The sequence below is a fragment of the Cherax quadricarinatus genome, chromosome 39, assembly GCF_038502225.1.
Source record: "Cherax quadricarinatus isolate ZL_2023a chromosome 39, ASM3850222v1, whole genome shotgun sequence".
NCBI classification, from domain to species: domain Eukaryota; kingdom Metazoa; phylum Arthropoda; class Malacostraca; order Decapoda; family Parastacidae; genus Cherax; species Cherax quadricarinatus.
Genome location: NC_091330.1, coordinates 23,956,873 through 23,981,632, shown reverse-complemented (window position 1 = coordinate 23,981,632; position 24,760 = coordinate 23,956,873). Strand labels below are relative to the sequence as shown.

Here is a 24,760-nt window from a genome sequence, read left to right as displayed (position 1 = left end):
GGTCCTGGGACCTTCATCAAGATCCCACGACCGAAACGTTTTCTAATAAATATGTCCTAGTGTTTGCTTACATGTTTTTCTAAACCAATGTGTGATGTAAGCAATAAGTAAGAGACGTCTATTTATTTTGTAAAATACACCTATAAATTGTAGTCTACTATTATCGGGGTATATTTTTGCATGCATAATGTTGAAAAAAAAAAATTAGCCAAAGTTGTAGGATTCTCTGGTATTGTGTAATAACTATAAACTTCATTATTTATGGTTTAAAACAGAAGTTGACTATATTGTATCTAAGGAAAGCGATGTTCATTCTTCAACTTGTGCAGTTAAACTGGTACATGAAAGCGATTTTTGGTAAACCTGGCCATATTAAAGTGAAGGTACTTAAATATTGTACATGTGTCTTATTCATCAGCAATTACTTTCCTGCTGGAGAAGACTGTATTCTGCCCTCCATTTTGGCCACTATAATGGAGACAGCTAAATAATGACAATAACTTTCGCATATAATTAATACAAAAGTATATATGTAATGATTACGCACATAACATTTATGTACACAATATATTAATAAAAATTAGTTTCTTTGAGAAGTGAAGAGAGATAAGTATGTATTCGTGAAATAAGGATGCGCACAGATAAAAAATATTCAAAATAATTTTTCCACTCACATGCAATATATATTAAATCCAACAGATGAGAATGTTTTAATTAAAGAGGAGTGGACCGGTAAACCAGTCGAAGTCCTCGGTCAGCTGACCATGATTTAAGACCCGCGCCAGGTAACACTTTTCATGTTTCCTGACAAATCATATCTCAACGTACACATATATGCAGTGACAAGCTCTTGAATATGCATGAATATATGAACTTGCCTTTTTTTTTTTGACACGCATATTCGGAAACATTTCTACATGTTTTTCAAGGTTTTATATCTTTATATATTAGAAAACTTATGTATGAACGTAGGAATATGCACTTTAAGGTCGTTTCTAAAGCTCCATCGTAGCACGAAAAACTTGCATGAAAATTTTAATTGAATAATGACATGTTGTTAAAGAGGGATCGAGTTTTTGAGTGGATAATGGCCCCGTAATTGCCATTAAGACGGCTGGAGGCAAGGTTAATGGGGTACCTGAGGGCCGAAGGGAGTACACCCTCTCCTGCAACGGGAAATTAGGGACAGTTTAGGAGAGGTACAGTACTCGAGGGGATCTGGGTAGCGAGATGGTGGGGCTGTGTCGCATTCCTAGTGTTGGAGAAGATGAGATCAATGTTGCTTCTGGATGAGATTGATGTTGCTTCTGGAGGAGATTGATGTTCGTTCTGGATGAGATCAATTTTGCTTCTGGAGGAGATCGATATTGCTTCCGGAAGCTCATGTTAGGGAGTTGTCTAGAAACATCACATTATCTTCGTAGAGAAGGAACCCACAATGAAGCAACACAAAATCAGATCTTCTTACCCGAGACTTAGTAAAATGGACAGCCTTTATTTATGGAGGAAAAAACTAGTTGATTACAGCAGGCCACTCCACGATATTGTACACTATCACATGAAGCCAGTGTCAATCCTCTTAGGGAGTCCTCGCTGAGTAGTTCATTGAAAAGTCATCTGTATATAACAAAGCTTTAACTCTGTTGAGAACACCGACAGCACCAACAATGGTCATGATAAAGTATATTATACTCAATATTTTGTCCGGCACGACCCTTTCCTCCTGCGGTAATTTCAGCGAGTAGCATGAGTCAAATCCTACTCTGACAAATCGATAAATCAGAAACTGTTGGAGAACCCCAAACAGTCGCCACCACAGTCCTAGAAACTTTCTCTCTTTCTCCGTGATCTCCGCATTTGTGATCCTCAGTTCCTTGAATCGGAAATTTCAACTCTTCGTAATTCCTTTTCTCGCCTTGCCTACCCTTCCCATTTCATAAACTCTACCTTCTCACGTGCTAAACAGACTTTCTTCTCTGCCAAACTCTCTACTCCAGCGAACTCTCCTGTTCTCTGCCTTCCCTATATTTCCAGCCTTTCTAATCTCAACAACTCTCTCCGTTCCTTAGACATCAAACTTTTCGCCAGACTAACACTCTTCGCACCAATCTATTTCATACCTCTCCTCCCTCTATAGAAAGTAGTGTTAGGCTTGCCGAAACCAACAATGCTATTTTCTGTAATGTTCGAGATCTGTCATCCTATTGACTGGTCTTCTGTTAAAACTGTCTACCCTACTTCTAACTTTCACAGTCGCCGTCTGGTTGAATCCTCCCTTATACACAACTTTCCTTGTATGAATCTTGGTCCTGTCTTTGTCTCTGTAGAGGTCTTCCTTTCCATTACATTGTTAAATGTTCTAATCTTCAGAACACCTGTGACTTAACTTGATTCTTTTTTCTCCTTCTCCCTCTTTCCCTTTCCTTTTTCCTCTTTCTTCTTTGGGTTTTCTTTCTTCTGGCTTGGATTTTTTACACCTGTGTTTTTATTCCTACCCTTTGTGGGCCCCCAGCTCTGCTGCTGTGCTCCTCTTTTTTGATCGTTGGCCGACTCATCTATTACTACTACTACCACTACCTCTCTACTTCCTTTCCTACTACCTCTTTTATCCCGTCCCAGTCTGCTGACCTATATGTACTGCCCCCTTCTCTCCCTTCTGTTAGTGTGACTTTGTAAATGGTCCAAGTCGGACCGAAACGTCATGAGCTCCTCTCTCCTATGTGCGGGTTATTTGTGAAGTATGGTGACTAAAATCAGAGAGTTCGCGTGGGGATGGGGAGATCTACTTGGCGGTGAATGTGGGTGTGTTTTGGGAGGGGAAATGTTTGTGTATTGGGAGACAACTGAGTGCGAATGTGTGGGAAAGGAGTATGTGCATGTATAGGAAAGGGGTTGGTGTGATTGCATGGAGGTGAGGCCGGTGCGGATTTAATTATGATAAAAATTAGTTGTGAATGTGTGAGGGAGGAGAATGTTTAAGGATGACTGGGGAAAAAAATGTGGGTGTAAATGTATGGGAAGGAGAGTTGGGTGTAGCTGTATAGCGAACAGAGGTGAGTGTAAACATTAAGAGAAGAGGTGTGGAAGGACAACATTTTATCTGAGAAGTAAACAGATGGAATATTGGTGTGCGAATGATGAGAGGAGCATTGTATTATGGTCTGAATGGGAAGGTGAGTTAAAGAACAGGTACACTCACCCGACCTGCAAACACTCACGACATAATGAGATTGGCTGGGTGGTTTGATTGGCTTAAGATGCGAGTTATTAAGGCTTAGTCATCTGTGAACCACAAGTTAAGAACATTTTAATCCATAAAATATATATTATAGTTTATATACAAAGAGAGAGAGAGAGTGAGAGAGAGAGAGAGCTCCTGGAATATATTCCACTATAACCACAAGAGAGTCGTGTGATTGTGATACGTTTACATGTGAATGAATCAGACATGTGACCGAGAAAATCGCAAATGTAACAGTAAGAATCATAAATGCGGATGTGAGAATCACACCTGTTACTATGAGAATTACGCATGTGGCTGTGAGAATCGAAACACACACACACACACACACACACACACACACACACACACACACACACACACACACACACACACACATGATACGTGACGAGGTGTCAGAGTGGGAGCCTGCAACAGAGTACAGTCCAGGGGACCAAAGACTACAAGCCTCACTCAAGGAAAAGGATCTTGGAGTATGTATAATACCGAGCACTTCTGAGGTGCAAATCAATCAAATAACTGCTGCAGCTTATGGGCGCCTAGGGAACCTAAGAATAGCATTCCGACATCTCAGAAAGGAGTCGTTCCGGACCCTGTACACAGTGTACCTCAGGCCCATATTGGAGTATGCGGCACCAGTTCGGAACCCCTCACCTTGCCAAGGACGTCAGGAAACTAGAAAGTGCAAAGGTTTGCAACAAGACTAGTCCTGGAGCTAAGGGGCATGTCCTACGAGGAAAGGTTAAGAGAACTCGTCCTGACGACACTGGAAGACACGAGGGACAGGGACGACATGATAACTACTTATAAAAAACTGAGAGAAATCGACAAGGTGGATTGAGACAAGATTTTTCAGAGATGGGACACAGCAACAAGGGGTCACAATTGGAAGTTAAAGATTTAGACGAGTCACAGGGATGTTGGGAAGTATTTCTTAAGCCATAGAGTTGTCAGGAAGCAGAATAATCTGGAAAGTGAGGTAGTGGAGACGGGTACCATATATATCCTTAAGAAGAGGTGGGATAATGCCTCTGACACACACACACACACGCACACACACACACACACACACACACACACACACACACACACACACACACACACACACACACACACACACACACACACACACACACACACACACACACACACCACCCACCACACGTGTCCCACCAAGATAGGGTTCCCCGACAAAGATGAAAACATTTTTACTGTCACTCATTCAACCACTATCTTGCCAGTAGGTCGCCGATATAACAATTCAGATGACTCTCCAAACCGCGACATTCCCACCTGTCCTTAAGCTTGCAGGCACTCTACTTCCCACCTCCAGAACTCATGACATACTAACAGGTTTCCTTGAATCCCCTCGTAAATGTTGCCTTGCTCACTCTCCAACAGCAGGTCAGATCATAAAAACCGCTTGCCACCACTTCCAAAAGCCTGTTTGATGTCAAAGTTCCTATTGCTCAAAACCTGCTTTACCCCTGCCTTAGAACGTCTGCTAAAACGACTCCTACCCCTCCTTCCCTCCTTGTAATCTTATTTTTCTACATCCTTTCTAAGTGTCCAAATCACCTCAGTAACCCATCCTCAGCCCTCTAAATAATGCTTTTAATAACGTCACACCACCTCCTAATTTCCAAACTCCAAATTTTTTCCTAGTGATACTACACATTGTCCTCAAACACATCTCTACTGTATTCTGCCTCAAGCTCTCTGCAACATGCACAACTCATGCTTCATACCCATGCAACAATATTGAATGGGTATAAAGCATGGGTATGTACACTTATGATGCCTACTACCGGTAAGCCCATGCTGAGGAAGCCAGAGGCTTCTTAATGATGATAAAGCCCTTTACATGAAACCAGAAAGTTTTTCTTCAAGTCTCAGTATCCCAATGAAAATAAAATACCAGACATATTAAAGCAAATTTCCTAAATTTGCAGGCAACAGATAAGCCAACTGTATATATAAATCCAGATGTACTTCTTACAATCCTTTTGGAGCCTACTATCTAGGCCTTTAGTATATCCATATGCTCTATCGCTACCCCCCCCTCCACAGTATGGATAGGGATTGCACAATAGACTAGACTTTATTATCGTAGCCTTTCGCTCATGAGGAGCTTTATTCTTGAGAGAATAGTTGCAATGAATGCTGGCTCTGCGATATGGAATGTATGATTTACAAGTAGTTTTCTGTTACCTATCTTTGCGGCACTCTGGCCAGAGTTCCTCGTGAGGAACCATAGTGCCAAGAGCCCCTCGTGAAGAACCATAGTGCCAACAGCCCCTCCAAGAGCCACTCGTGAAGAACTATAGTGCCAAGAGCCCCTTGTGAAGACTCAGTGCCAAAAGCCCCTCGTGAAGAACCATAGTGCCAAGAGCACCTCGTGAAGAACCATATTGCCAAAAGCCCGTTGTGAAGAACCATTGTGCCAAGAGGCCCTCATGAAGAGCCATAGTGGCAGAGGTTCTTCGTAAGGTTACTAAAAATTAGCAAGCCAAGATTAATAAATATGATAATTATTTGTGTTCGTGCTAATGGTTTACATTTTAAATAGTTACATCATGAGGGTTCTGGTGTAGGATGGTGTTATCTTTCTTATAGAGTGCTGGTCCGTCACGTGGATCATCTGGTTCAAAAAACACTGGTATAATTTATTTCTCCTCCTCCTCTTTGAATAAATGATTTAGAAAACCGACAATTGATAAATCAGACACTTTTGCAACATTTGGATATTGTTGAAAACAATACTGTCAGACACTGCAGCACAACAGTATCTTGATACAGAGAACATCTTCCATTCTTGATGGTGTATCTAATAGTTATGAGTGGGACCTTGATGCAAGGTATTCTTCAAACCTATTGGCTCGACCTACTTCCACTAGTGGGTTTCTCCTCTCGTAACTCCGCCTACCACTGCTCCACTTTATCTGTCAACAGTACATAAACCCCGTCTCTGCCGATATGCTGCACCTTTGTTAAAATTGATGGACCGAACACCTCTAGTCTAGGCTCATCTTTTTCTGCATTAGACTGAAGAATCCACTGGCTGGCGAAACGTTTCCAAAACAAAGATACCCAAATGTTGCACAATTGTCTCATTCGTCGTCTTCATCTTATTTCTTTCCGTATTATTTATTATTATTATTATTATTATTATTATCGTTATTATTCACGAATAGCTGAATTCACAAGGCCATACGTTGCCTGTGGAATGACCGGCAGCCAGATTTTATACAATGAAGGGAAAGGTATCTATAATTGGTAGCATTAAGAGCCCTTCCCTCGAAGGGAAGCATTAAATGCCAAAATCCAATTCCTTGTCCGAGGCCGGACAACACCACGGAGCTGCCCTGTCTCTCGCACCGACCAGGCAATATTTCAGGGCAATTCCTGTTGTCTGCATTTTTCTTCACGAAGCCAGTTATGCGTCAGATATACAACTATTACTCAGAAGTGTATAAAATATTTTCTGTGTATGATGCATTACCCTGTTGTATATTAAACCAGTGTATCATCTACAACAACGTGCGGAGGAGCTGCTTCGGGCTCCGGATTTAGTCTAGCTTACAGCATCTTGGCTAGTGTAGCTTACAGCATCTTGGCTAGTCTAGCTTACAACATCTTGGCTAGTCTTGCTGTCCATGTGCATCCGTGTTTGGCCACAGTCCACCCATCTTCTAATGGCTACTTCCAATAGAATAATGCGCCATATCACAAAGCGCATGTCATCACAGGCTCATTCCACAAACATGACAATTAGTTCAGTGTACTCCAATGGCCTCCACAGTCACCAGATCCGAATCCAGTAAAACACCTTTGGGATGTGGCAGAACGGCAGATTCACAACATAAATGTACAGCCGAAAAATCTGTAGCAACTTCTTTAGGATATGTCAACATGGAACAGAATCTCTAAGGAATCTTTCCAGCACCTTGATGAATCCATGTCGCGAAGAATTCTGGCTGTTCTGGAGGGCAAAGGAGAGCCTTACCCAGTACTAGAAGGATGTACATAATAAAGTGGCCAATTAGTGCATATAGTTTGCACTTGTATGTGCATGTACCTGAATGAGTTTTTGATATTAATGGTTGTATACAGACGTGCTTTGACAGAACTGAGTTGTTCTGTCTCCTTGAACCATTTTGTTGCGCCATTGGAGTGATAAGTTGAATTACAACCTTCACCTGCCTTGTTCCTGCACAGGTACTCGAACACCGGCCAGTGGGCGTATTCTTTTTTTTTGTGTGTGTGTGAATTCGTTATAAAGTTGCATTATTATTTAGATTTTTAACTTTTTTTTTTATTTTATCAAATTTCTCATCTTCAGCAGAATCCTGAAATAGTCATGTTTAATTAGCTTTACGATGATAAATGTTGTAATTTCTCAGTTAAATATATAAAATGAAACTGATACATATTTAAGTAAAGAACTACCTTGTTCACTGTTGTCTACATATATTGCCTTAAATAAAACCTTTTTGTAGATCCTTGCTAAAACACACTCCAATTATTGAAAAACAAACATCGTCATAAAATATGCAGCTCGCTTGTGAAGATTGATATTTACATGCAGCAGCGCTCTCATGCACCTGTATTTGCATGAATATGTTAACTATGTTATACTTTACCAACAAAAAAATTTGGTTTGCATAACAAGAGAATATTATTGTGTGACCCCAGTCAAGTTAGTGTGTGTGTGTGTGTGTGTGTGTGTGTGTGTGTGTGTGTGTGTGTGTGTGTGTGTGTGTGTGTGTCTGTCTGTCTGTCTCTGTGCCTGTCTGTGTTACACCTTGCGCTTGATCCAGGAAAATATGTATCCTCACCTTCCTTGGATTAACTACAAATCCTCTTGCTTCCCAGACACTGTATGACCCCTATAGATTTAATACTTTCCTCTGATTAAAAAAATTGAATTGTGGTTCCGCATAGTAACCAATTTGTGTTCACCAGTTTGTTGTTGCTGGTGTCGAGTCTTGGCTCGTTGTCCTGCAACTTAATTGACAAGTGCCAATTAAGTTGCAGGACTTGTGAACCTAACCCTCGTATACTCGATAGGTTTGAAACTCCATTAACCAACTATTTTGAATATATTTTGATGAGTGTCTTGCTGTGCGGGTGCTGACAGGAATAGTGGAAAGGCATATATGTCGTGCAGAATAGGTAAAACTGGTCAATTAGCAAGAACTCATTTAAAATTAAGTCCTTTCTGAAATTTTCTCTTATACGTTTCAAGATATATATTTTTTTCATTTATGTTAATGTAAAAAATAATTTTGTAGCAAAAGAACCTTAGAAAACTTACTGAACCTTATTATAACAAGCGCAATTTAATTTTGCCTAATCCAACTAAATATATTTTTGACAAGTTTACAATAGTTTAATAAACAAACATAATGAAATATTTTTTTTCGTTAGGTTCAGAATGATTTTTGCTAAATTTTTGCATACACAAATTTTCTTCTTGCTTTATTCGGCAAGAAGAGCGTTGCTGTTTAAGCCAAAGAAATATTTCATTATCTCTGTTTATTATTAAATTATTGTAAACAAATGTAAAATAATTAAGTTTTCTAAAGTTGTTTTGGTACAAAATTATTAATTTTTGCATTAACATAAATTAAAAATACATATCTTTAAACGTAATATGGTACAAAAGGTTTAAGAGATACATTGTTGACATAAAGATGGCATATACAGTACACGAGGCGTGAGAGATACATGTCTAGTACATATTGTTACGTGTTTGTCACTGATTATAATGCTAAAATCTCATTACCCCTCTGAACAGCAGCGCTGAGTTGCTGGAACAGAAAACTGGCTGGCCTGGGATCCCTAGTTACCCTGTTGAGTCTTTTGCCTAGCTCCTTAAGGAACTTAGATCCACTCTTTCCCCATGAGCCAAGGGTCTCTGAGCCTATGGAAACACGTATAATGATGGGCAAGTTCTCCATATTTTCTAGACTTTTGGGACTCCCTGAACTGGCGGCTGCCGCTCCTTCCTCCCTGGTGTATTGGAGATAGGTATCAGCCAAGGTAGATGCACATGTGTAGTCCCACACCACCTGCTTACCGTCTGTCCAGGCTTGACGTGTGATACCATCTGGACGCTTCTGGCTGCCATCAGATCTGTATAGTTGGGGTGGCTCCCTTACTGGTGGGCATCCGGCTATTGTGAGGCTCCTCTTGATAATGTTATTAACCTCCTCATGTCTTGCAATCTTTCCCTCGGATTTACAGCACACAAGACCATGGTAACCGAATCGGTCTGCTGCTTCACTGCCACAAATACACCTGTGTTCGGCGAGAATAGGGGCGGCAAGTCGAAGGGCAACACCGATGCGGATGGTCTGTGGGTCGAGGCGTGTGCCAAGGCTGGAGTTGGGAACAGCCAACAGAAAGTCCCTTGCATGAGGGGGGCTCACTGCCAGGAGGCGGCTCTATCCTTTCCTGACACTGAAGCATTGTTGAGGCTATTTTCTCCACTATCGGGCTATCCCAGTGCGACTGTTTGTAGTTGTTTGGGGGAGCAGGTCTGGTTTCAGAGCCCGTTAGATTATCCCAGATCATGGCTCCGTCAATGAACTTTTGGTCCTGGACTCCAATCTTGTCCCTAAGACAGTGGCGTAAACGGGGGCGGGTCGCCTCTGGTGACACCATTTAGGGGGTGACACCATAGAAACACTAAAGAAGGTGACACTAATGCACAAAACAGTGCTGCACCAGCACAAGAGAAAAATCCTTCGTTTCTTTATAGCCTATTATATGATTACAGAGTGCTAATAGGCCTATATACAAAAAATAATTGATTTTGATGCGATAGATGATTTTGCAGGATTGAAGGCAAGGAAATGTAACATCAGATTTACTGAGATGTTACCTGTACTCAAGGTCAAATGAGAACTAGTGTATATCTGATATTGCAATGTTTTTCTTTATTTTCCTATTTTTTTTTTTTTTTTTTTTTTGGAAGATGAATAAATGTAGGATCTGTTGCCTGTACTCAAAGTGGTATTTGAGTTTACGTTTCCTCAATATTACTACGATTATTTATCATTAATAAAGTTGAGAATTATTCTCCTGTTCGGTTTATGGCCCTTAAACGTTCTCATTGCTAAACATTAGTCACTGGTCATGCAGTAGTGACGTAACTAAAGTTTACTCCCCCATCCCCCCGCCCTTGAATTTCATGGGGGTGACACCAAAGATGCTGCCCCGGGTGACACCAACCTTAGCGACGCCTCTGCCCTAAGATGTTCAGGGAGAATCGCTGCTACAAGCTCTCTGGATGCAACGCATGAGGACATAAAAACTGGTAACGCAATCTGTGATGACTTGCGGCCACCAATGCCTCCGAGTCTGACTGGAAGTGTAGCTTGGTTCCACTGCCCGTCTTCTAGAGTAAAGTTAAGTACTTTCGTAAAAATCTGCCTCAGGATACTGTCATATACTGTCAAGCACTTTGTGAGAAGGTACAAGGCATCTTGGGTGTCAAGATTGCCTATTCGTTGTTCCATTCTCCTCAACTCTTCCAATTTATTCCTGAGAATTATGTCAATGGCATCGCTTCCCACAGGTGCTCCAAACAAGACGCTATTTGTGGGAGCAATGACTGATACTCCTGGTAATTTGGATCTCACAGCATTTATCACTTGTTGACTGACTGAGATGATTTCACATTAGGGTGGATTCAGGATGTTTAAACGTATAAGAGAAAATTTTAGAAAGGGCTTAATTTTAAATTTCTTGCTAATTGATCAATTTTACGTATTCGGCACGATAATATATATATATATATATATATATATATATATATATATATATATATATATATATATATATATATATATATATATATATATATTACTGTCTAATTTATCCAGTGTCATGTTTCGCTGATCGAGAACAACAGTAACAACTGCGTCAAGTTACTAAGGTACTCACCGTACTTATCTAACGTACTCATCGCCTTGAATATATTATCAAATTTTATTTTCTTTGATTTAAATCAGGCTAAGTTATTTTGGCTTAGGTCAGGTTAAATAAACTTACAAAAGCTTATATTCAATCACCAATAAAACAAATGGCCGTGATACGTCTGGCAACGAAGTGGCTAAGGAAATCAGGAGACGTTCAATTCAAAACGTGTATCACTCCTGATGCGAGAATGTTTTGCCCTCTAAGGAGTACATTATCCTGTTTGGTTGAACTAGTACCTAATCTAATTTAGATTTTAGATTTTGCTACCGAAGTGGCTAGTTTATTGTGCACCTCATATCCACCCTGTGGAGGGTAGCGCGAGAGCATATGGATACATAAGAGGCCTAGGAACTAAGCCCCAAAAGGATTAACAGGTGTACATTTGGATTTATATCTACATATCAACAGTTCACTTATCTGTTACAAGCAAATTTAGGAAATTTGCTTGTAACAGGTATTCAAGACAGTGACCATATGCCTGACCACATAATTTGCATTTGGCTTGATCATCATGTCTCCCAAACTGCCAGAAGCACTTGTAACTAAGCCTAAGCCTGGCCACTACAACATCAGTCAGTCTGTTCACATTGCAAGTTGATCCATAAACATACTTATCAACGTTCATATTATAGTGGGTTATAGATCTACTCAGGCTTCTAATAGCATTCGTGTAACATTCATTTTCAATATTTACTTCTCTCCTATTATTATTATAATGCTAGACACAGATATACCAAAGTTATAGTCTACATTCTCCTTCAGGGTGCTCATCTTGGCTAACATATCAACTTGATCATGAAGGAGTAAGTAAATGTGTGATGGGTTCCATAGTAATTGTACATTAATTCCTTTTTCCGGATTTTTGAGTATACCTGGCTTCTCCAATGATCATAGTCTTGGAGTCATTATATGAGTCAAGAGCCTTCAATGATGACATAGAATCAACAATGATGATGAGAGTTAAGCTTTGTCATAGCTTTAGCGCCATTAGGATTGCAAACAATTCGACTCCCAAAATCGTAATGACGCGATTGCAAACCAACCATACCACGGGTGGGGTTTGAACCCGCGGTCAGAGAGTCTCAAAACTCCAGACCGTCGCGTTAGCCACTGGGCCAGCTAGCTTCAATAAGATTCATCCAACTAGGTATATGCCTATGCTAACCTTCATATGGTGTAGAAATATACCTACTTGGATCAATCTTATTGAAGCTAGCTGGCCCAGTGGCTAACGCGTCGGTCTGGTGTTTTGACTCTGACCGCGAGTTCAAACCCCACCCGTGGTATGGTTTTCAAACAATTCAGTTTGCAGTGTAGACGTCCAGTTGTTAATTCGTATGTCTAGCTCAACAAATATATTATCGTTCTTAACTAAGGAGGTGGCAACAAGAGCAGCTGCAGCCCTGCCAGAAGACTCCTGTTTAGATCCATCAATTTAACCTAATTTAGCCTGATTTTTACCTAATTTAATTTAACCGACCCAGTAATTTGAATATTTTAATATTTCCCTATTATAAACCTCCTATTAGTTGATCGTTTGTTTTAAAATAGTCTTGTTTGCCTGCGGGAAGCTCTAAGTTCGTTTCACCTATGGTTAACGTGTTGAAATAAATACCATAACGACAGAGTGAACTTGAAGGTGGCCCGGTGGCCTGGTGGCTAAAGCTCCCGCTTCACACACGGAGGGCCCGGGTTCGATTCCCGGCGGGTGGAAACATTTCGACACGTTTCCTTACACCTGTTGTCCTGTTCACCTAGCAGCAAATAGGTACCTGGGTGTTAGTCGACTGGTGTGGGTCGCATCCTGGGGGACAAGATTAAGGACCCCAATGGAAATAAGTTAGACAGTCCTCGATGACGCACTGACTTTCTTGGGTTATCCTGGGTGGCTAACCCCCCGGGGTTAAAAATCCGAACGAAATCTTATCTTAAGGGCCTTCAGGGAGAGTGTCGACTTATCTGCCGGGGTGGGGGTCCCGGGGGTGGGGGTCCTCCGGCGTTGGGGGGGCCCCGGGGTCGGGTTGGGCCCCGTGGTGGGGGTCTCCGGGATGGGAGGTCCAAGGGCGTGGGGGGTTCCCCAGGGTGGGTGATCCTCCGGAGTGGTGGGGTCCTCCGGCGTGGTGGGGTCCTGGGGTAGGGGTCCTCCGGCGTGTGGGGTGGGGTCCACATCCTGATAAATGTATCACTAAGGTTGAGATGCGTCAAAGTCACGGAAACTAGAGAGGTGAACCAAAGTCGTTGCCAGCCACGCTCATCCTCTTTCCCCTTCCCTTCCACCTCTCCCCTTGTCCCAATCCTCACCGGCCTCTTACATTTTATCTCCTTTAGAGAATAAAAAGTCGCGAACAATAGTGAGTGGAATAATGCACAACGTCAACTTGCGTGCGGCCAGCAGTTACAGCCTGGTTGATCAGACCCTGATCCACCATAAGGCCTGATCTCAGACCGTACCGCGGGGGAGTTGATCCCCCGAAACCCTCTCCAGGTAAACAACTAAACCGCACATGGGAGGAAGAAACGACGTTTCGGCCCGACTTGGACCACTAACTAGTCGGTCCGAAATGTTGTCATAATTTTCGTTCTATGTGCGGGTTATCTGTGTTTTCCTCTACTTCAATTCTTGGTATTCTATTTTCTCTTCTACTCCATTACTTTCAGATAAAATAAGAGAAAAAATGTAAAGAAAAAAGGAAAAGCTGAGACACGGGATGATAAAAGGAAGGTTGATAAATTAAACACATGCAACTCTTGGGTATCCTTATCGAGGAAACGTTTCCTCAATAAGGATACCCAAGAGTTGCACGTTTCTAATTTATCAACGTGTCAGTTCTCTGAACCATTCATCTACAAAATGAAGGTTTATGTAGTATAGTGATGTAATGAAAAGGTGTACAAGGAGAGGGAAAGGAAGTTAAGAAAGGAATGAAAGAAATTAAATAATTTGCAAGGGTGGAGAGAGAGAAGGGAGAAAGAGTGGAGTGTAGGAGACTGGAAAGTACGAAGGGTGTGGAAACACAGTCAATTATGAAGCGAAGAAATGTGGAGCCAAGAAGGATGAAGGAAGAGAGAGAGAGAGTGAAAGATTACGAAGAATGGACCAGAAGATAGCGAAAAACAGGCAGGTAGAAAAGAAGAAAGATAAACGAAAGATAAGGTAGGAAAGCTGGATGTAAAAGAAGAACGGGAAAGATTAGGCAAGGATTAGACACAGAGGACCTGGAAGGTGAGAGACTGGAAGATGAAGATACTATAACGGAGAAAAGGAAAAATAAGAAGACCGTAAGTGGACCGAAAGAAGACTTCAGGATGAAGACTGTCAGAGGAAGAAGACTGTCAGAGGATGAAGACTGTCAGAGGAAGAAGACTGTCAGAGGAAGAAGACTGTCAGAGGAAGAAGACTGTCAGAGGATGATGACTGTCAGAGGAAGAAGACTGCAGGATGATGACTGTCAGAGGAAGAAGACTGCAGGATGATGACTGTCAGAGGAAGAAGACTGCAGGATGATGACTGTCAGTGGAAGAAGACTGCAGGATGAAAACTGTCAGAGGAAGAAGACTGCAGGATGAAGACTGTCAGAGGAAGAAGACTGCAGAATGATGACTGTCAGTGGAAGAAGACTGCAGGACGATGACTGCAGGATGAAGACTGTCAGAGGAAGAAGACTGCAGGATGAAGGCTGTCAGAGGAAGAAGACTGTCAGAGGATGAAGACTGTCAGAGGATGATGACTGTCAGAGGAAGAAGACTGCAGGATGATGACTGTCAGAGGAAGAAGACTGCAGGATGAAGACTGTCAGTGGAAGAAGACTGCAGGATGAAGACTGTCAGGGGAAGAAGACTGCAGGATGAAGACTGTCAGAGGAAGAAGACTGCAGGATGATGACTGTCAGAGGAAGAAGACTGCAGGACGATGACTGCAGGATGAAGACTGTCAGAGGAAGAAGACTGCAGGATGAAGACTGTCAGAGGATGAAGACTGTCAGAGGATGAAGACTGTCAGAGGATGAAGACTGTCAGAGGATGAAGACTGTCAGAGGAAGAAGACTGCAGGATGAAGACTGTCAGTGGAAGAAGACTGCAGGATGAAGACTGTCAGAGGAAGAAGACTGCAGGATGATGACTGTCAGAGGATGAAGACTGTCAGAGGATGAAGACTGTCAGAGGATGAAGACTGTCAGAGGATGAAGACTGTCAGAGGATGAAGACTGTCAGAGGATGAAGACTGTCAGAGGATGAAGACTGCAGGATGATGACTGCCAGTGGAAGAAGACTGCAGGATGAAGACAGTCAGTGGAAGAAGACTGCAGGATGAAGACTGTCAGCGGAAGAAGACTGCAGGATGATGACTGCCAGTGGAAGAAGACTGCAGGATGAAGACTGTCAGTGGAAGAAGACTGCAGGATGATGACTGTCAGAGGAAGAAGACTGTCAGAGGATGAAGACTGCAGGATGAAGACTGTCAGTGGAAGAAGACTGCAGGATGAAGACTGTCAGTGGAAGAAGACTGCAGGATGAAGACTGTCAGTGGAAGAAGACTGCAGGATGAAGACTGTCAGTGGAAGAAGACTGCAGGATGAAGACTGTCAGTGGAAGAAGACTGCAGGATGAAGACTGTCAGTGGAAGAAGACTGCAGGATGAAGACTGTCAGTGGAAGAAGACTGCAGGATGAAGACTGTCAGAGGATGAAGACTGTCAGAGGAAGAAGACTGCAGAATGAAGACTGTCAGTGGAAGAAGACTGCAGGATGAAGACTGTCAGAGGATGAAGACTGTCAGAGGAAGAAGACTGCAGGATGAAGACTGTCAGTGGAAGAAGACTGCAGGATGAAGACTGTCAGAGGATGAAGACTGTCAGTGGAAGAAGACTGCAGGATGATGACTGTCAGTGGAAGAAGACTGCAGGATGAAGACTGTCAGAGGAAGAAGACTGCAGGATGATGACTGTCAGAGGAAGAAGACTGCAGGATGATGACTGTCAGAGAAAGAAGACTGCAGGATGATGACTGTCAGAGGAAGAAGACTGCAGGATGATGACTGTCAGAGGAAGAAGACTGCAGGATGAAGACTGTCAGAGGAAGAAGACTGCAGGATGATGACTGTCAGAGGAAGAAGACTGCAGGATGAAGACTGTCAGTGGAAGAAGACTGCAGGATGGAGACTGTCAGTGGAAGAAGACTGCAGGATGAAGACTGTCAGTGGAAGAAGACTGCAGGATGAAGACTGTCAGTGGAAGAAGACTGCAGGATGAAGACTGTCAGTGGAAGAAGACTGCAGGATGAAGACTGTCAGTGGAAGAAGACTGCAGGATGAAGACTGTCAGAGGATGAAGACTGTCAGTGGAAGAAGACTGCAGGATGAAGACTGTCAGTGGAAGAAGACTGCAGGATGAAGACTGTCAGAGGATGAAGACTGTCAGTGGAAGAAGACTGCAGGATGAAGACTGTCAGTGGAAGAAGACTGCAGGATGAAGACTGTCAGTGGAAGAAGACTGCAGGATGAAGACTGTCAGTGGAAGAAGACTGCAGGATGAAGACTGTCAGTGGAAGAAGACTGCAGGATGAAGACTGTCAGTGGAAGAAGACTGCAGGATGAAGACTGTCAGAGGAAAAAGACTCTGTAGTTCACCAGAACTGAAAATTTGAAGCCAACTGGAAGAGACATTCTTGAGCTAACACATGAAAGTGTTATTTGTCAGGGCTGAGCGAAAATTAAAAAAACTTTATTTGCTTCCCTTCTTTGCGCTCCCGCAAAAAGGCAGCCGAGGGATAAATATATTTTTTAAAAGTTGCCATCCATGGTAGTGCAATAATAATCTAAAGCGTCATCGACATGAGATACAGCATCCCTGAAAGTTTGAAGCCGATCCGATGACGAATTCATAAATTATGTCATAAAAACAATTTTTAAGTTTTGTCAACTTCAAAAAATTAGGAAACTGGCATCTTCACGACTTAAAATGAACCCAGACGTTAAGCTAAGCAACATAAACCATTTTTAAACCTGATGACAAGGTGCATCGATCATTTAATCCTCGGAATCCGACAATTCCGAGCTTAACTATATTAGTAAGTGAGTTTGCTTACATTTATACATCTATATGACATATTTACGGTGTCATAATCAGGTTATTTCACGGAAAAGACACACCATTTAAAAAAATATATTAGTACTTCAACATTCTAAAAACAATCCTACCTTCTTTTAAGTAGGATACACCAGTGTTGACAGTATGAAGATGTTCAGAGGAGGCTTTCTCAGTCTATCACACGGAACCCAGAATCAGGAATGATCCAGTCAGAGGGCATAAAACTTTATCTTAGAGTACGTATGAGTTGAAAATTTGAATAGGAGCGGATGAGACGGTCTTTAGTTATATGCCAATCGTGTCAACTATTAGTTAACGTGCAATAGTTAATAATGGCTTCCCCTAAGTTGGTCTCAGTATCATTCTTTCATCTTCTACACAGTTACTAGTCTACACGATGAAAAATAATGTTTAGTTTATTACAGCACCGTCAAACATGGTTGTGGTAATATAGTTTATCTTCCCTGAAAATTCCGTGAAAATCGCCGGTAAAAGTAAGCGTTGGAAATTTTTGCAGCTCGATTGGTTAATTACTCCTGCACTGAATAATTTCGTTAACAACTTTGGTATACCCTTTTCGTTATGAACTTGCATATTTTAATAAGATACCTATCAGGCTGCGATAATTATATAGCCCTTCTAGCCCTGCATGACATAAATGTTTCTTATATATATCTGTGAAGTAAAAGGACACAAGTGCAACTAATGTGACATTTTATTGTGGCAACGTTTCGCTCTCCAGGAGCGAAACGTTGCCACAATAAAATGTCACATTAGTTGCACTTGTGTCCTTTTACTTTACATATTGTCGGTAATTCTACCAACTTTATTATATATATATCTCTTTGGATGGTGCATGAGAACACGGTGCATGTACTCGACGATTTGTTTTCATTCTGGGCTGACCAACATTGTAATTTTCTTGCCTCTTGATCCCTGTTATGCGTACTCTGAGTCTGTAGATACTGTCTATACCACTTCCACGTACAGTCTTTCCACTTTACTATTATCCTGACACTGAATAAGATCATGCTAACCTCCCATGAGGTTAGCATGATCTTCATCATATCATTCCTAGTTTTTTTTCTCCTTCGGTCTTCTGCCTCAGTTTATTCAGTGGGTCCTTACAGGGTACGCGTCTTAGCTCTGGGACTAGAATGCTTGCCAGCCTATGGACCATTTCAAACTTACTCACTCTCTCTCTCTCTCTCTCTCTCTCTCTCTCTCTCTCTCTCTCTCTCTCTCTCTCTCTCTCTCTCTCTCTCTCTCTCTCTCTCTCTCTCCCTCTCCCTCTCTCTCTCCCTCTCTCTCTCCCTCTCTCTCTCCCTCTCTCTCTCCCTCTCCTTACCTATATGTGGTTTCAGTTGTCGATTCACAGCTCCTGGCCCCGCGTCTTCGCTGGTCGCTACCTTGTTGTACTCCTTAAGGCTATGTATGGATCCCGCCTAGACCACTCTGGAGATTGTTCCACTTCCTGGCAACTCTAAAGCTGAAGAAATACTGACTATCATCCCTATGACTCATCTTAGTTTTCAACTTTCAGCTGTGTCCTCATGTTCCTATTTCCCATCTCTGGAATATTCTGTCCCTGTTCACCTTGCCAGCTAATCCCAGTATTTTATACGTTGTTATTATATCTGCCCTAGTCATCCTGTCCTCAAGTGTCAACAGGTTGAGTTCCCTTAACCTCTTATCATCGGACATACCCTTTAGCTATGGGACTAGTCTTGTTGCAAACCTCTGCACTCTCTCCAATTTCTTTTTTGATATGCTTTATAAGGTGTGTGTGTGCGCGTGTCCGTGTGCCTGTGCGTGCGTACGTTTGTGCTCGCCACACCCAGTTACATGTACAGTATAACCCCTGCCACACAGCCACACACATGACCATCGCCACACCCAGACAAAGATGTGACGTCCTCTGTAGCCTCACATGTGACCACACCACCTCACCCAGGCACTGATGTGATCACACCATGTTACAGATGACGGTTGCAAACCCAGCCACACTAGACCTTAGTTGTGGCCAAACCACAGTTCACAGATGTGACTCCAACATACCCATTCCAATTTACTTGGAAAGTTGCTGGCCTGGTGGGCCCTACAGATGATTAACATGTTGTACAGAGTTCGACAGGTTTGTGCATGTTTGGCTCTCTCTCACAGTCTCGAGACCATGAAGCTGGACGCTTTTCAAAACTGAGGGACCGAACCACCACAAAACTTCCACTCCAGGACTGATGGACTACCTGCTACCTGGAGTCTACCTGGAGGATATTCCGGGATCAACGCGCCCGCGGCCCGGTCCACCACCAGGCCTCCCAGTGGATCAGGGCCTGATAAATCAGGCTGTTACTATTGGCCGCACGTAGTCCAACGTACGAACCACAGCCCGGCTGATCCGGCAGTGACTGTATCTGTCCAGCTCCCTCTTGAAGGCAGCCAGGAACCTATTGGTAATTCCCCTTATGCTTGGTGGGAGTCATGGGCCCCGGACATATATGGTGTTTTCTCTTAGTGTACCAATGACGTCTCTACTTTTCTTTGGGATATTTTGCACCGCCTGCCCAGTCTTTTACTTTTGTAGGGAGTGATTTCTGTATGCAGATTCGGAACCATTCCTTTTAGAATTTTCCAAGTGTAGATTATGATACATCTTGCAGGCGTTCCAGCAAAGTACAAGTCAAGTGCTTCCAAGCGTTCCCAGTAGTTGAGGTATTTGATAGAACTAATATGTGCAGTAAAAGTTCTCTGCCTTCTCTAGATCTGCAATTTCACCTGCTTTGAAAGGAGATGCTAATGTACAGCAATATTCCAGCCTAGAGAGAACAAGTGATTTGAAAAGGATCATAATTGGCTTGGCATCTCTTGTTTTGAACGGTCTCATTATCCATCCTATCATTTTCTTTGCAGATGTGATAGAGGCACTGTTGTGATTATTGAAAGTGAGATCCTCAGAGATTACCACTCCCAGGTCCCTCACATTATTTTCCCGCTCTATTGTATGATCAGAGTTTGTAGTATACTCAGTCCTAGTTAATATTTCCCCCAGTTTTCCATAGCGGAGTAGTTTGAATTTGTCTTCAGTGAACGTCATACTGTTTTCCGTTGCCCATTGGAAAACTTGGCTTATATCTTCTTGGAGATTAACTCTGCCCTCAATAGATGATAGTCTCATACAGATGCTAGTATCGTCTGCAAAGGATGACACGGTGCTGTGGATTACATCTCTGTCTATCTCTGATATGAGGATGAGGAACAGGATGGGGGCGAGTATTGTGCAGCTTCCGATTTAACCCTGTTAAGCACTACTTTTTGTGTTCGATTGGTTAGAAAGTTGAAGATCCATCTCGCCATTTTGCCAATTATTCCTTTAGCACGTATTTTGTGCGCTATTACGCCGCCGTGATCACACCTGCCAATGGCTTTTTCAAAGTCTGTGTATATTATATCTGCATTCTGTTTTTCTTCCATAGTGATCCAGTAGTTGCGAGAGGCAGGAGCGTCCTGCTCTGAACCCATGTTGCCCTGGATTGTGCAGTTTTTGGTAATCCATAATTTTTACCATTCCACTCCTTGGTTATCTCCCGTTTTAGTCATCTCTATATTCCACTGAAGAGGCCGCCTGTGTAGGCGAAAGATTTCTAAAAAGATACCATAGTGTTGCACATACTTCTTAATCGTCAAAAATATACAGGTTGAGAAAACTTGGGGAGCAAGTGAACTTACCATTTAAGAAGGAATGCGGTGAAGTATGAAATGAGGGAATAAACGTATTGGAAAGATGGAGAGAACATTTTAAGATGAAATGGAGGAAGGATTAATATGATCTGTTAAAAAGAAGGAAGAGCCAGAAGTCATTCTGGAAGAAAGTGGGTGAGTCAGTGGGTATGCTGGAAGGGTATATATAATGAGGGAATGAAAGACGTAATGATGTTATCAGGTCTCGATAGTTTGGAACGCTTCATGCATTTGCTAATGTATGTATGAAAGAACCAAAAGTTCCAAAAGAATGGCCGAAAACATCCTTGGTTTATTTATAAAATGAGAAAGAAGTCAAAAGTAAATGTAAAAATTGAAGGGAAGTAAGTCTGTCGAGTATACTGAGTAAAGGTACAATTATCTAAAGAGCTAGGGAAAAATTAGAAAGTAAAAATGCAGGGAAACATGGAGAATTTAGGAAGGGTGGGGAATATATGGTTCATATATTTGCATTAAATATTTTAATAATTGATAAATACTTAGATAAGAATAAGTAACCGTTTGTGAATCTGGTAAAGGACAGTAGATAGGGAAACCATGTACCAGAGGTTTCGTATATAAAAAACTCGTTAAAACAGTAAAGATATTTAAGAGTGAAGTTCAGGCTACAGTACGTAAAAAAGAAAGGAAGCAGATGCGAAATGTATTTGTTGAGTTGTAAAAGAAGTGAATGTAGGAGTTGTAGAGATAGATGAGGTATTAAACGATAACGATTTATCGATCTGATTCGACGTAGCTGTCGCAGTTGCTCTTTACTGATGATGATGTACTTCTGGGAGATTAGGGAGAGAAGTTGCCATGACTGGTGAGTAGTTTAATGGGGCGTATAGAAGGAAGGTCAAAGTTAATATATAGGAAAAACAAGATGGTGGAAGTAAGAAAACCAGTAAGCAATGAATAGTTTGATGAGGAATGGAATAAGCGAATGCATTTAGACATTTTGGAGTAGATTTGTCGGAAGATAGTATTTGAAAGGCGAGGTAACTAATAGAATAGATGAGAAGAAAAAATGTGAAATGTATATTAGTTTTTGGGAAAAAAAAGTTTGATGAAAAATTGGAAACGTGTCAAAACTGATGTCAAGACTTTTATGAGTTTAAGACGTGGACTTTGAGTGTTGCTGGAGGCAGTGAACACATCATGTGCGAAATAATGCATTGTGTGAATATTTTGCACAGAATATTGTGTGAAAAAATTAGAAGAGGGTGCGGGGTTACAAAAGTTATGATTCATAAAGACATCTGGCGGTAGACGGATGGATTTCTGAATACATGAACCTGGGGATACATCTGGCGGTAGACGGATGGATTTCTGAATACATGAACCTGGGGATGGCATGAATACCGCTGACTTTAGAGAAGTGGGGAAGGGAGTCCACCTGAGGTGACAACAAGTGGACTCCTGTAGACACTGATTCGGGGAAGGCACTGACCTAACTCGCTGACCTTAGGTAAGTGGGGAGTTGTCGAAATGGTTTGGTCATCATAGATGGAACAGAATAGTGTGACCAACCTAGGTGTACAATCTAAGGTTGATTTAATATGTTGGGGATGTCTTTTGAAGGATATAAATGAGGGTACTAAAGCAATTTTGTAAGATAGAACACATAACATAAGAATGGAGATACACTGCAGTAGGCCTACTGGCCTCTGCAGTGTACCTCCACTATTTCTCAAATCCAAACCTTAATGAAAAATTTGTCAACCCTATAATCATAAAAAATGACCTAACATAGTCTCTGAGCATCCCATAATCCCGTGTTGGAGTATTAGATATCAGCATGTGAAGAGTTTTCTTTAGGATTTGACATGCTGTTGGAGTGTAAGCAACATAACATTTATGAGGAATCACAACCTGTTAGCTGGAAGCCTGCTTTCTGAAGTACGGATGGAGATGTCGAACAGTGATGTCAAACATTGATGTTCTTGCACTTCTGGAAAGGCAGTTTATGAATGATACACGAAATCGTAATAACACGATTACAAACCACGACACTGTTAACGCACCGGCCTAGAAGTTTGAGGACTTATTTGCCATGGGTTCAAGCCTCACCCGTTCCTTGATTTATGAGTTACACATATATTTCCACCTGAGGGTCACCTTACCTTACGTTGATCAGTATACGTTATTTGAAAAAGTAAATATTTTATTATGCATATTTTCGGAAAAATTAGTAAGGAAAAAAACCTGGGTGTTGTTAAACGAGACATGTATATATTATAAATCATCAGTTGTAACCTTGTACTAACATATATTTTCTTGTTCCCGTCTCCGCAGATGTGTATGATGTGACGAGACCCAGGGCAGCAGCCTAACACCCAGCGCATCCTAACGCCCAGGGCAGCATCCTAACATCCAGGGCAGCATCCTAACGCCCAGGGCAGCATCCTAACGCCCAGGGCAGCATCCTAACATCCAGGGCAGCATCCTAACATCCAGGGCAGCATCCTAACGCCCAGGGCAGCATCCTAACGCCCAGGGCAGCATCCTAACGCCCAGGGCAGCATCCTAACATCCAGGGCAGCATCCTAACGCCCAGGGCAGCATCCTAACATCCAGGGCAGCATCCTAATACCCAGGGCAGCATCCTAACGCCCAGGGCAGAATCCTAACGTCCAGGGCAGCATCCTAACGCCCAGTGCAGCATCCTAAAGCCCAGAGCAGAATTTTAACACCCCAGGACAGTATCTTAACTCCCAGGGAAACACTCTGCAACACTGGGTAATGACCGAGCATCCTGAGCCTCATTTACATCTAGTGTTGGTCATGAGAAGTGTGATCACCATAGCCCCACCACTGTGTTGTACAGTGTGCTCTTATTAGTTAAAGCTGGGTGATGCTTGACTGGTACGCCCTTCCTTAATGCACAGGAAGTACAGCAGCAGTGTCAAAGACAGTAAAATACTATGAGAAGTGAAGCGCGGGAAGTATTTTTCTTACTGTCTCGTAATTGATGTTTCTTCAACACGCGATACTTAAACTAGGCCGAGTTGATACCTGCTTCGACTTTGCAGGTCTGCGGGACTAAGTTGTGTAGCTTAGTGTGTGCGTTTGTGATAAAGGAATATGGGGTAGTAGACGCTTCCAAACCCCCTTATGATTGTGGCCTTCGGAGTGCGTAAAGAAAATCAAACATTTGAAAAAATATAATCAAAAGAGTGAATCAAAATGAACAGCGTACAGAGCGGAGGAGACGCTGGGGGAGGCGGCGGCAGTGGCAAGAATGACAAGGATTCAGTGAGTACACTATTACTCAGTCTTTCTAAGCATATCATTATTAGGCTTTTGTTGTGTTTTGCTAGCATAAATAAAGGGTTGGTGATTTTTTTTCTGATGGAAGGTTCCTGGCGTTGTTTTATTGCTGTTGTTTGTTTTCAGTGGTGGCAATCGTGGGGTTCACTAAGTGCAAGCGACACCCCTGGGCCGCCCGAGGTTCAAATAATAGCCATTGAGGACGTGGAGTGAGTACAGGCTTCAGCAAAGCTAACTATGGTGTTGTGCGCTGATAATATGGTGGTGCAGGACTGTTATGGCTGCTGCTGCTGCTGATCTTGTTGTCCAGTGTCATGTAGTTTTCTGATCAGTGTATTAATGGAGATGTTTGGTCTGTGTTGAGAATAGTGATGTGACTGTCATTGATAATGGCACGGATAATGATGTAGTTTAGCTATCAATGTTCATGGTGA

At 42.2% G+C, this 24,760-nt stretch overlaps 1 long non-coding RNA gene across 1 annotated transcript in view; it reads left to right on the top strand.

Moving 5' to 3' along the window:
- The window catches only part of LOC138853779 (uncharacterized), a 293,182-nt gene extending 268,876 nt beyond the window's left edge, over positions 1-24,306 (top strand). The window contains exon 3 of the long non-coding RNA XR_011392934.1: positions 23,352-24,306. This is a non-coding gene — a long non-coding RNA (uncharacterized lncRNA). The remainder of the gene's footprint in view (positions 1-23,351) is intronic.
- The last annotated feature ends 454 nt before the right edge of the window (positions 24,307-24,760 follow it).